We start from the raw sequence: 13,939 nt of genomic DNA, 5'->3' as shown, positions 1-13,939 counted from the left end.
AATCAGATTTTCTTTTGGATACATTCAGTAACAATACATTTTCTGGAAAATGTGGGGTAGGTGCAACATAAGACAAAAAAAAAGTGTCTGAGTAAGAGGACTGGTGTCTCCAAGTGGCCACACAGTAATTTCAATGCACCTTTATGACTCAAAAAAGAGTCTTCAACTATAAAGTAATTTTTTTACCTTCCCTAGCTGTGCCATTGAGGAACTAGAGCAAGCACACTTGTAGTTGTTTCGTTTGGAACACAACCCTGCACCCCCCCCCCCCCCCCCATCACACAATGACTGCTGTTTATGCAATCCAAAATCGGTCCATTATAAATTGCAATCAGGGTCAGGTAGGCATCATTTGAAAGCTTGTTCTATTGTCAACATGACTAGCTAAGTTTTAAAATGCAATCTTACAGTGTTAGGCTTTGACAGGGTTATTCAGAGAACCGGATCATCATTTTGGTGCACATAGAAAGGAGTCATGCATGAATTCAGGTATGTGTTCCTCAGTGAATTTTCTTTTAAATAGACAGACAGGCTCATTCTGTTCAGAACAACCCAGGCAATGACACCATGTAATCTTGTAACTCAATCAAACACAGTGACCATAAACTTTGTCACTGTATATGGCATGGGTTTTATGATATGGAATGTGAAGTGCACATTTGGACTCAAGGGTGTTTGGTTTGCTTGTATGACATCAAAGCTGTGTTTATTATAATACTCTCATATTTCCAAATACATTGAATCCTCTTCATTTACAGCCTTTCCCTCACTCAGACATGAATTTGTTAGCAAAATTGCTCGATTAGAGGGAGGGATGGGGGCAACTTCTTGTCGCGTGGGGTGCTCAAGTTCAAAACGGCTTTCAATCAAAACCCATACAGCGCTGTGAAGCGCAGAGCCTTGACAGCCACTGCATTCCCATATTTAGGCATTATTTTCAACCCGTATACATACGGGTTCGAGTGTAAAGGCACTGTCGAGTATGACACTGAATGGTCATTTGTATAAGTCTATTTACGATTCACAGTTTAGATGGAGCATGCATGGGTACAGACTGCAGAGTAGCAGCATCACCACTAGGTTCTTCTCAAGCAGCTCCCAAACTACCCCCATGTGGGGTTGCTTGATATGAATATGGGGTTGTGAGAGAATCACCAGAAGCCTGGTAAATGTCTTTATTTTTATTTAAGAAATAATTATAATATCCTCTTTATATCTCAAAATCGTTGTAATGTGGTTTACCCAAAATTATAAATTAAAATGATAAACATCTCAAATTTGACACCAGTGAGGGAGCACCGTTAGATCGTGTTAAAAGGCTGCAGTTGACCATTGCACTTGAATCATTAAATACCTGAATGCCTGCTGCAAAATGGACAATTTTCTTAGACCGGCATCCTTGGCAAGTTCGGTAGCTAGTACATCAAGTGAATTCAGAGACAACTGAATTGCACAAAAACAGAAAATGTGCTAGAAAACATGACGAAACTTTCTCGAATAGGGCTTTACTAGCATAATTGATAACAATGAAGAGAAGCCAAAATGCATCTTGTATGAAATATCCTCTCACGTGAGAGCATGAAGCCTAACCAGCTTAAACGGCACCTTAACATCATGCACAAGGAACATGTTAACAAACCCAAAGTAAGATTAATTTATTCACACCTACAGCGTCATGGCTCAAAATGGTATGCAGCATCATCTAGATATGTGTGCAACAAAAGTTCAAAAGTTCAACATTCACCTTCTGCTAACATTTCTGTCAAGCCATCGCCGCATAAAATTTGATGCATATGTTGGAACGTATGCACCACACAGTGCGCCATGCAACTGCAACGCCTCTGCAACGCAATGCTGCAAGGAAAATGCATAGTTCCATTGGAAATGAATGTACTTCTTGTGTACCAAAAAGCAATGACGCAATAGCTGTGATCGATGCTTAAGCAACAGGTACAATTTAAAAAAGGCCATGATTGTTTCTGAGAGAGCCCAGAAAGCATAGTTTGAGGTTAGCTATTGTATAGTACAGGACAAGCCATACACTATTGCAGAGATTTGATATTTCTGCCTGCAGCTTGATATAATAAAAACAATGTATGGGGAGGCAAAGGCACATACCTTTGTACATACCTTTCACACCTTTGTGAAATAATACTGTGAAATATAGATGCTATTGCTATCACTCAAAAGGAAACATTGACTGAACGACTCAGAAATTCCCCAGTTTATGCTCTCCAAACGGACGTGCTCTGTGCGGGCCGAGATGGCCATGCATTGACTTCTGTTCGGTACATGTCCGGGGATGCTATTCACCAGGACATATGGTTGAGTCTCACGCTTCCCAAGCTTGAAATGGCACAGGGTTCAGTGCGCTGCGTGGCTATATTGATTGAATAATGGGCTTTACATCACTTTTTTCCTGTGGTTGGGGTCGTGAGAATTTTCACATTATAAAAATGGGGCCGTAGGCCAACATAGTTTGCCCTACCCAATTAGTCTCTAATACGAGACTTTGGGTAGGCCTGGGGAGATTACCCAATAGTAAATACACTTTTAGCAGCGTGAAACAATACAATAATGGAAAAAATAGGACTCGAAATTTGTTGTAGAAAGATTCAGTTAGAGACTGTTTTTATGTTCTGGAATGAGCCCTAGAGAGAGTTTGGGAAATTTTAGCGCAAGACACCATTGTTTTTCACATTCTGTGTTGTGTATTACCATTCAGTGTTTCTCTTCTCAACAATTCTCAATTACTTTACCCTGTCTTGAAAACGTTAAAGATAAAGGGATACTTGGGGATTTTGGCAATGATGCCCTTTATCTACTTCCCCTAGGGGAAAAAATCTAGTTTGTAGAATCTATAAATCTAGTTTGTAAAATCTAGTTTGTAGAAAATATTTCTGGAAATGTTGCAAAAAGACAACATTGGGTATGAAAATATTGGGTATTAAAATTCAATGGTATGAAAAAAATCTAAATAGATCAAAAATATCATTACATCAGATTTGTATAGTTAACAGTTTAATGGACATAATAAATAAGGTGACAAAGGACAACCTTGTTTTAGTTCCCAAAGAAGTAACTGTTATTTATTATTTGACATAAAGGATTGTGGTACTTGACTTTTACCCATCTTATGAAAGATTCTCCAAAGTTGAACAAATCCAGGCACTTATAGATTGTAGATGTACTGTTACGCAGGCTTTCTCAAAATCTGCTTTAAAGATGATATCTGGTTTCCCTCCATTCTCATAGTTTTCAATTAGGTCTAATGGTGTCTACAATATCCTTTAAGAATCCCGTCTGATCGTGATGAAAATTGTCTGGTAGGAACTTTGGAATTCTATGAGCAATACATTTAGTCAATATTTTTGCAATACAACATTGAAGGGTGAGGGCCCTCCTGTATTATACTGGGCCTTTCCCCCCCCTGGCTCCTGCTGTAGTAGGATAGAGATCAGTCCCTCTATTTGAATGCCATCAAGGCCAAGGGTTTTCCACGTCTGCAAGGAATCAATTGCCAACCATAGTTTGTCCTGTGTAATTAGACCTTCACAAGATTTGTTTGTGTCGCGTATAGTTTAACATATTTTTTTGGGAGAGGGATATCACAAAACTCATTGTCTAGTCACATTGGAGGAACTTGACAAGATACCAATCTTCTGTAACAATTTTCTGTAGTTACTTTTTTTTTACGATACCAGTTATGTTACACTCTTGAAAAAAGGTGCAAAGTAGAACCATATAAGGTTATTCGATTTGTCCCCATAGGTGAAACATTTTTGGTGCTAGGTAACACCCTGTAAATAGTTCTACCTAGAACCATCTATGCCTAGAACCCTATATGAATAGTTATTCTACCAATAACTATTTTATCCTCTAAAGGTTCTCCTCTTGTCAGGATTTGGCCAGGGTTGTTCCGGTTTTTGGTCACTAGATGCCCCCATTGTGCCTTTTGACCTTTTCTTTTCCCTTGATCCCCATTATTATTTGCACCTGTGCCTCGTTTCCCCTGATTGTATTTAAACCCTTTGTTTTACTCAGTTCTTTGCTCTGTGTTTGTATGTTAGCACCCAGCCCTAGTACTCTGTGAACTCTTGTTGATCCCGGTGGACTCTCTTGTGGAATTCTGTTTTTTGTTCTTGTTTGTTTGTTTTTAAGTATCTTTTGAGGCTTTTTTGTGCTATACCTTCCACCTTGTGGATTTACCTTTTTGTCTTGGAGGATTACCTTTGTTCTTGTGGAATTCCTTTTGAGGTTGTGGAGTTACATGTTTTCCTGAAGAACTTCACTTTTTACTTCATTAAATACACCGTCTCAAGTACTGCTGTGTCTGCCTCATCTTCTGGGTTCTGCTGACTATTCGTGGCTCAGTTGGTTTAGTGACTGTTTCTCACTCCGGAGACCTGGGTTCGTAACCAATTCCTGACACCTCTAAAATGGGCTCTACTGATAACAATTTTTAAGGGTTCTGAATGATTCCAGCAGACGTATCGCCTTTCAAATCAAACTCTTTATGACAATACATTACATATCTCATAAAGCCTTTCTTTGCAGGGCTAGTTGTACCTTAACATAGCAGCATTAGAAAACTCCCTTTGTATATGTCACATCTGGCCTGCAAGTCAGATAATGCTGATTTGCAAAGTGATGTGTAATTACTATTGGAATCCATCCAGAGTCAGGATATCCAAAAATACATTTTGTTTTATTGACATGCACTGTCAACTTCCTAAATTTAGAATGACTGCCAGGGTACAGATGAATGATTCATGGGACTACCAAAATCATCTCACCTGTAACTATTACAATAATGGGTGAAATTAATCTAAAAGATTGGATTTGTTTAGAAAAGTGTTTGTTATATATTTTTTGTAGTGCAAGATTAATCAAATTATCATTAATATGATATTGATGGGCATGGTTGAGTGTTTTACTCAATACAGAGTAAAAATTACACAATCCCACATCACTCAAATATAAACGATTTCAAATAGGCTTTTTAGCGAAAGCACTACAAATGATTGTGTTAGGTCTCCACCAAACCACAATAAGCACAGCCATTTTCCAGCAAAATATAGCATTCACAAAAGGCATAAATAAAGATAAAATTAAGCACTAACCTTGAATTATCTTCATCAGATGACACTCATAGGACTTCTTGTTACACAATACATGCATGTTTTGTTTGATAAAGTTCATATTTATATTAAAAAAACTGAGTTTACATTGCCTATTTAGATTCACTAGTTCCAAAAACATCAAGTGATTTTGCATAGTCACATCGGTTCAACAGAAATACTCATCATAAATGTAGATGATAATACAAGTTATACACATGAAATTATAGATAGACCTCTCCTTAATGCAACCGCTGTGTCGGATTTCAAATGAAGTATACGGAAAAAGCAACCCATGTAATAATCTGAGATGGCACTCAGAACAGTAGCCAAATTAGCCTCCATGTTGGAGTCAACAGAAACCAGAAAATGCATGATAAATGTTGCCTTACCTTTGATGAACTTCATCGGAATGCAGTCCTAGAAATCCCAGGTCCACAATAAATGCTTGATTTGTTCGAAAATGTCTGTTATTTATGTCCAATTAGCTACTTTGGTTTGTGCATTTGGTAAACAATTCCAAAGTCACAAAGCTCGTCCACTATAACGTGATGAAATGTCCAAAGTTCCGTAACAGTCAGTAGAAACATGTCAAACGATGTACTGAATCAATCTTTAGAATGTTGTTTACATATATCTTGAATAACAATCCAACCGGAGAATTAGAATTATTTCAGATAAGCAGTGGAACGCAAGTCCTTCCCCTGTGAACGCGCCTGGTGAAAGCATGGTCCACTCATGGCTGTGGTGACTATTTCCTGTGTCAATCGACCCCCCCTTCACATTAGAGTCATCAGACAAAGTTCTATTGACTGTTGACATCTAGTGGAAAGGGTAGGAAGTGAAAACCCATCCATATCTCGCTGTAAGTTTAATGAGACCTTGGTTGAAAATATGCCATCTCGAGAAAAAAAACAAGAGTGGGAATTTCTCAGGTTTTTGCCTGCTATATGAGTTCTGTTATACGCACAGACATAATTCAAACAATTTTAGAAACTTCAGTGTTTCTATCCAATACTACTAATAATATGCAAATATTAGCAACTATGACTGAGGAGCAGGTCATTTGATATGGGCACCTTTCATCCAAGCTACTCAATACTGCCCCTGCAGCCATAAAGGTTAAGGGCTTGTACGTAAGCACATCACGGTAAGGTCTAAACTTGTTGTATTCGGCTCATGTGACAAATAACATTTGATTTGATCTATGTCAGTATTGTATGTTTTATTTAACTATGCAAGTCAGTTAAGAACAAATTCTTATTTACAATGACTGCTAGGAACAGTGGGTTACCTTGTTCAGGGACAGAACAACAGCTTTTTACCTTACGGTTACTGGCCCAATGCTCTAACCACTAGGCTACCTTCCACCCCTTGTATATGTACAATGACTAAGGGAATGGCAGATATGTGTAAAAATATATAGTGCATTCGGAAAGTATTCAGACTCCTTGACGTTTTCCACATTTTGTTATTTTACAGGCTTACAGGCTTATTGGTGGAGTGCTGCAGACATAGTTGTCCTTCTGGAAGGTTCTCTCATCTCAACAGAGGACCTCTGGAGCTCTGTCAGATTGACCATCGGGTTCTTGGTCACCTCCCTGTCCAAGTCCCTTCTCCCCGAATGCTCAGTTTGGCCGCGTGGCCAGCACTAGGAAGAGTCTTGGTGGAAGCCACTTTGTTCTTGGGGACCTTCAATGCTGCAGACATTTTTTGGCACCCTTCCACAGATTTGTGCCTCGACACAATCCTGTCTCGAAACTCTAAGGACAATTCATTAGACCTCATGGCTTGGTTTTTTGCTCTGACATGCACTGTCAACTGTGGGACCTCATGGTTTGTTTTTTTGCTCTGACATGCACTGTCAACTGTGGGACCTTAAATAGACAGGTGTGTGCCTTTACATCAAGGATGATCAAGGATGATTGGAAAAAGGAGGAACCGGAACTTAATTTAGAGTCTCATAGTAAAGGGTCTGAATACGGTATTTCTGTTTTTATATTTTATAAATTTGCAAAAAACAGTTGCTTTGTCAATATTGGGTATTGTGTGTAGATTGATTAGAGCAAATATATATTTGATCAATTTTAGAATAAGGCTGTAATGTAACAACATTGGGAAAAAGTCAAGGGGTCTGAATACTTTATACATAGACTGTAGCTACAGTTTTAAAACATTCCCACACCTATCTTTTAAAAAATATCAGATTACTCAAACTCCTGATGTTAAAGTTTAAACACTGAAGGAAATACTATTGCCCAGGCACTATTAAAAATACAGATGTTTTTCCAATTAAAAGATTCAGATTCAGAAGGATTCTCTGTAGAACCGTAATTACCTTCCAAAAAAGTATTCTTACCTTCCAAACAATTATCTCACACACACACACACACACAACACACACACACACACACACACACACACACACACACACACACACACACACACACACACACACACACACACACACACACACACACACACACACACACACACACACACACACACACACACACACACACACACACACACACACACACACACACACACACCTTGAGGTTATGCTGCACTCGAACAGACAGAAATAAGAGGCTCTGACCATGGCAGCTTTGGTGCTGAGTGAGAATGAAGTATGGAGACTGGAGTATGGAAACATTGGACAGGATTTTCCGTCCAGGTTGAGAGACCTTTATTTTCAGCTGCCATTAAAGAGAAACTTCACCGCTGCTCTATTTCACTATATGTGGCCAAAAATATGTTATTAACATATCATATGTGTCATAGATTTTTTTTATTTCTTCACAACATGCAAATACATGCTTTTCTGCTTCTCAGCAGTCTCAACTGATGTGTTTTTGCCATGTTGTCGAACATTGACAAGGGATGCTATTCCATTGATTTCCCCTGCACTTCATAAAGGTAGATATCCAATCAGCCAACATCAGTGCAGCAGAAAATAAGTCACGCTGAGGTTACATAGCTAACTAGCTAGCTGGTGAACTACATTTGTTTAAATCTAAACCAAAATGTAACTAGCTTTCATAATACGCTGAATAGACATTCTGAAAAATATATAAAGGTAATTAGGCAGCTGCTATTTAGCGATGTAATTTGTAACTTTGTAAGATAACGTTAGCTTTGTTAGGTTACGTTAGCTAACCTTTAGCCAGCCAACTAACTACCGCAGAGACTAACGTAACTGTGTTCAATTTAGTCCGATCCCATCAACATATGCAGAGACATCAACATCAAGCTCTTTCTAAAATCTTACTAAAATCTACTAAATCTTTCTAGGACTCCATGATGTGCTAGCCATAAACATGCTTGTTGTAGGTGTGTAGGTGTGTTTACAACATCCATATTCAGTTAGACTGATGTTGTAGTATTATATAGAATGTCTAGAATGCTCACAACTGCTTTGTGGTACAGATATTGCTAGCTGTTGTACATATGTACAGTACCAGTCAACAGTTTGGACACACCTACTCATACCAGAGTGTTTCTTTATTTTGACTATTTTCTAGATTATAGAATAATAGTGAAGACATCAAAACTATTAATAACACAAATGGAATCATGTAGAAACAAAAATGTAGTAACAAAAAAAAGTGTTTTAAATTTGAGATTCTTCAAAGTAGCCACTCTTTTCCTTGATGACAGCTTGGCAGACTCTTGGAATTATTTCAACCAGCTTCAGGAAGTAGTCACCTGGAATGCATTTCAATTAACAGGTATGCCTTGTTAAATGTTCATTTGTGGAATTTATTTTCTTCTTAATGTGTTTGAGCCAATCAGTTGTGTTGTGACAAGGTATGGGTGGTATACAGAAGATATCTCTATTTGGTAAAAGACCAAGTCCATATTATGGCAAGAACAACTCAAATAAGCAAAGAGAAATATCAGTTCATCATTACTTGACGACATGAATTTCTAACATTTCAAGAACGTTAAAGTGCAGTCGCAAAAACCATCAGGCGCCATGATGAAACTGGCCCTCATGAGGAACGCCACAGGAAAGGAAGACCCAGAGTTACCTCTGCTGCAGAGAATGTTCATTAGAGTTACCAGCCTCAGAAACTGCAGCCCAAATAAATGCTTCATAGAGTTCAAGTAACAGACACATCTCAACATCAACTGTTCAACTGAATCAGGCCTTCATGGTCGAATTGCTGCAAAGAAACTACTACTAAAGGACACCAATAATAAGAGACTTGCTTGGACCAAGAAACTCGAGCAATAGATCGGTGGAAATCTGTCCTTTGGTCTGATGAGTCCACATTTGAGATGTTTGGATACAAATGCCCTGTCTTTGTGAGATGCAGAGTAGGTGAATGGATGATCTCTGCTTGTGTGGTTCCCACCATGAAGCATGAAGGAGGAGGTGTGATGGTGTGGGGGTGCATTGCTAGTGACACTGTCAGTGATTTATTTATTTAGATGCACATTTAACCACCATGGCTACCACAGCATTCTGCAGCGAAACAACATTCCATCTGGTTTGCGCTTAGTGGGACTATCATTTGTTTTTCTACAGGACAATGAACCAACACAACTCCAGGCTGTGTACGGGCTATTTGACCAAGGAGGAGAGTGATGGAGTGCTGCATCAGATGAACTGGTCTCCACAATCACCTGACCTCAACCCAATTGAGATGGGTTGGGATGAGTTGGACCATAGAGTAAAGGAAAACCAACCAACAAGTGCTCAGCATATGTGGGAACTCCTGTTGGAAAATCATTCCAGGTGAATCTGGTTGAGATAATGCCAAGAACTACAAAGTTGTGATCAAGGCAAAGGGTGGCTACTTTGAAGAATCTCAAATCTCAAATATATTTGGATTTGTTAAACACTTGTTTTGGTTATTACATGATTCCATGTGTTATTTCAAAGTGTTGATGTCTTCACTATTATTCTACAAAGTAGAAAATTGTAAGAATGAAGAAAAACCCTTGAATGAGTTTGGGTGTCCAAACTTTTGACTGGTGCTGTATATATACATGTATATATATCGAGTCTCATATCAAAGGGTCTGAATGCTTATGTAGGTAAGATATTTATGTTTTTTTTTTTTTGCAAACATTTCTTAAAACCTGTTTTTATTTTGGCCTAGACCCAGTGTGCGACAGAGCTGCAGGATTTGTGACCTGTTTTTGTTGGTTGTTTGTCATAGTTGTGTCTAGGAAGGGATATTTGGGATGGAATGCTGTCACCTCCGGTTAGTTGTTTGTCCCCCTGTGTGCTAAGAGTGTCAGGTTATTTTCCAGTCCTGGCATTAGGTTGCCATAGAATAGTACATGTCCCTGTGCCTAGAAATGATTGATCTCCCCCTTTAGGATGGAGAAGCTGTCATTGTTAAAGTATGGCTTTCAATTAGGGAGATTAAAGCACACATGAGGATACCTTGCTCTGATGAGATCATTTCCTTATTAATTTCTAGCCAGAAGTAAAATGTTTCTGTTTTGACAAATGTATTTTTTTCTCTCTTTTTCCTCTCTTTTTCTCTCTTTTTCTCTCTCTCTCTCTCTACAACAAGGTAGATGAAGATTTGAGCAAGGTTTGGCTTCCAGAGAGATGCCAGCCATATCATCCCCAAGAGAATTCACGTCAGTTAGCGTCACATCGGTGTAAATTCCCCCTCAAGCAGACACCAAGACGGCCCTCAAGGAACTTCACTGGACCTTATGCATACAAAGCCCTCCCCCGCATCCCTTCGGCAAATCTGACCATGACGCCATCTTGCTCATACCGTCTTATAGGCAGAAACTCAATCAGGATGTACCAGTGACTAGGACCATTCAACGCTGGTCTGATCAATCAGAATCCACGCTTCAAAACTGTTTTGATCACGTGGATCACACCTTCTTTGCCCGCTTTGAGTATAATACAGTACCATCGTCACGGCCCACTAACAATCCCCCCCTCTCCTTCCACATAGCCAACGTGAGTAAAACATTTAAACGTGTTAATCCTCGCAAGGCTGCTGGCCCAGGCGGCATTCCGAGCCGCGTCCTCAGAGCATGCGCAGACCAGATGGCTGGTGTGTTTACGGACATATTCAATCTCTCCCTATCCCAGTCTGCTGTCCCCACATGCTTCAAGATGGCCAACATTGTTCCTCTACCCAAGAAGGCAAAGATAACTAAACTAAATGACTACAGCCCCGAGGCACTCACTTCTGTCATCATGAAGTGCTTTGAAAGACTAGTCAAGGATCATATCACCTCCCTTACCGGCCACCCTAGACCAACTTCAGTTTGCATACCGCCCCTGCAGGGCCACAGGCGATGCAATCGCAATTACACTGCACATTGCCCTATCCCATCTGGACAAGAGGAATACCAATATTTGAAGTCGGAAGTTTACATACACATTAGGAAAATACATTTAAACTCAGTTCTTCACAATTCCTGACATTTAATCCTGTTTTAGGTCAGTTAGGATCATCACTTTATTTTACTCACTCTACTCTGAAATGTCAGAATAATAGTAGAGATAATGATTTATTTCAGCTTTTATTTCTTTCATCACATTCCCAGTGGGTCAGAAGTTGTTAATGGGATTTATATGTTTAAATGAATGATTAGAATATTCCACCCTGAAACCATATGATTGTATGGAATTGATTAGAATCATGAGACTATTTTAATTATGTGTGTGGTTTTAGTCAGTAGAATTATACATCCGTGAGTGTAGTTTTTAGGCAGAATTACGGTATAACAATATATCTGTACAATATGTCTATTATAGTATCTTAAAAACAGACTGTCTGAGCAAGATTCAGTGTCGACCTATCTTGAGGGAGGGGTCTCCCTATCTTGAGGGAGGATGGGGAGCGATTCTCACGGCCTCCCCTAATCTTTGTCGGCTGGGTAGCAGGACACTATGTGCGTAGGATACCTACTGTTTGTGTGGAAGTGTGTGCGCAGCTATAAAATGAATGTCTTTGTATTCTTGACTTTAGAACGTTCTCTGAATAAACTGTACTAACCTTTTGCATAAACTGAGTCTTTGACTAATTATTATTATACACATGGTCTTACAAACCTCGGGAATTGGTCAGAGCTATTGATTGTCAGTTATTATCATTGGGACTAAAAATTATCGTGACAGAAGTTTGTAGCGCTATTTATTAGAGAGGGGTAAAGAAAGATTTTGTTTGGACGCCAGGCAGGTATTAACCATGCCGAAAGTAAAAGAGTAGAATAGAGAGAGTACCACTACCAGACCCACACACATCAGCAGAAGAGATTGCCTAGAATGTGGCCTGTTTACCAGATAGCCAGTGTAGAGAAAAGAGAATACACACCATATAAAACCCACATCACAGCACAGGGGTAACCCCAAAAAAATACCTCATACAATAATAATAATAATAATAATAATAATGGTAGAGCAATTGAACAGCAACTTCATACAAGAAAGAACCCAGTCATCAACAGAGGATTTGCAGTAATATGTATTATCTTCCAGTGGAGGAGTGCAGAGGGTTTGAATGTGGGGTGGTGTTCATAGACACAACAAAGGCCTTAAAAATGTCCACAATCTTCTCGGCCATATGTCATTAGTACAACCCACCTCAATACAGTTCAAATAACAATACACAACTTGCAAGCAGCCTCCCTTTTAACTAAAATGTCCACCCAAATACTTCTGGTAGGGCAATAATAGTCCAGCTCTAATGAACTTCAATAGGAAGTGCATTTGAAAATATAAAGTCTGCTGCAGGGTAAAGCACTGGAACGATAGAGGGAAGAGAAAGAGAGAAAGGGAACAAGCGAGATCTTAGCTGTGGTCTTCAGGCATGCATGTTAACTTCTCTAGGGAAGGGGGCAGCATTCGGAATTTTGGATGAAAACCATGCCCAAATTAAACAGCCTGCAACTCGGGACCAGAATATATGATATGCATATAACTGGTAGATTTGGATAGAAAACTCAAAAGTTTCCAGAACTGTTAAAATATTGTCTGTGAGTAACAGAACTGATTTGGCAGGCGAAAACCTGAGAAAAATCCATTCAGGAAGTAGTTTTTTAAATTATTATTTTAGTTTTATATTCAATGCCATTACAGTTTTCATTGACTTAGGACTGAAATTGCAGTTCCCATTCCTTCCACTAGATGTCAACAGGCTTTAGAAATTGTTTCAGACTTGGATTCTGATAAATGAGGGAGTAAGACCAGTCTGAATGAGTGGATGTGTCACAGAGCTTTTTCATGCGCAATCCTGAGAGAGTGCCTTTCTTGTTTACCTTTTATAATGACAACGTTATTGTCCGGTTGAAATATTCTAGATAATTTAGGCTAATAAACAACCTGAGGATTAAATATAAACATCGTATGACATGTTTCTATGAACTTTACGGATACAATTTGGATTTTTTTTGTCTGGCTGTTTTGACTGCGTTTGAGCCTGTGGATTACTGAAGAAAACTCAAACAAAAAGGAGGTTTTTGGATATAAAGAGACTTTATTGAACGAAAGGAACATTTGTTTAGTAAATTAAACTATTCTGAGTGCAACAATATGAAGATCATCAAAGGTAAGTGATTCATTTTATCTCTATTTCTGAGTTGTGTAACTCTTCTTCTTGGCTGGTTACTGTTTTTAATTATTTGTCTGCTTGGCTATGTTCTCAAATAATGGTAAGGTATGCTTTCGCCGTAAAGCAGTTTTTAAATCTGACAGCGTGGTTGGATTCACAGGAAGTTAATCTTTAAACCTCTGTAAAATATGTTTTGTTTTCTGAATTTTTATAATGAGTATTTCTGTATTTGAATTTGGCGCTCTGCAATCTCACTGGATGTTGGTCAGGTGGGAC

This window comes from Oncorhynchus gorbuscha, linkage group LG08 (genome assembly GCF_021184085.1).
Source record: "Oncorhynchus gorbuscha isolate QuinsamMale2020 ecotype Even-year linkage group LG08, OgorEven_v1.0, whole genome shotgun sequence".
In the NCBI taxonomy this organism is placed as follows: Eukaryota; Metazoa; Chordata; class Actinopteri; order Salmoniformes; family Salmonidae; genus Oncorhynchus; species Oncorhynchus gorbuscha.
This window is presented reverse-complemented; position numbering follows the sequence as displayed.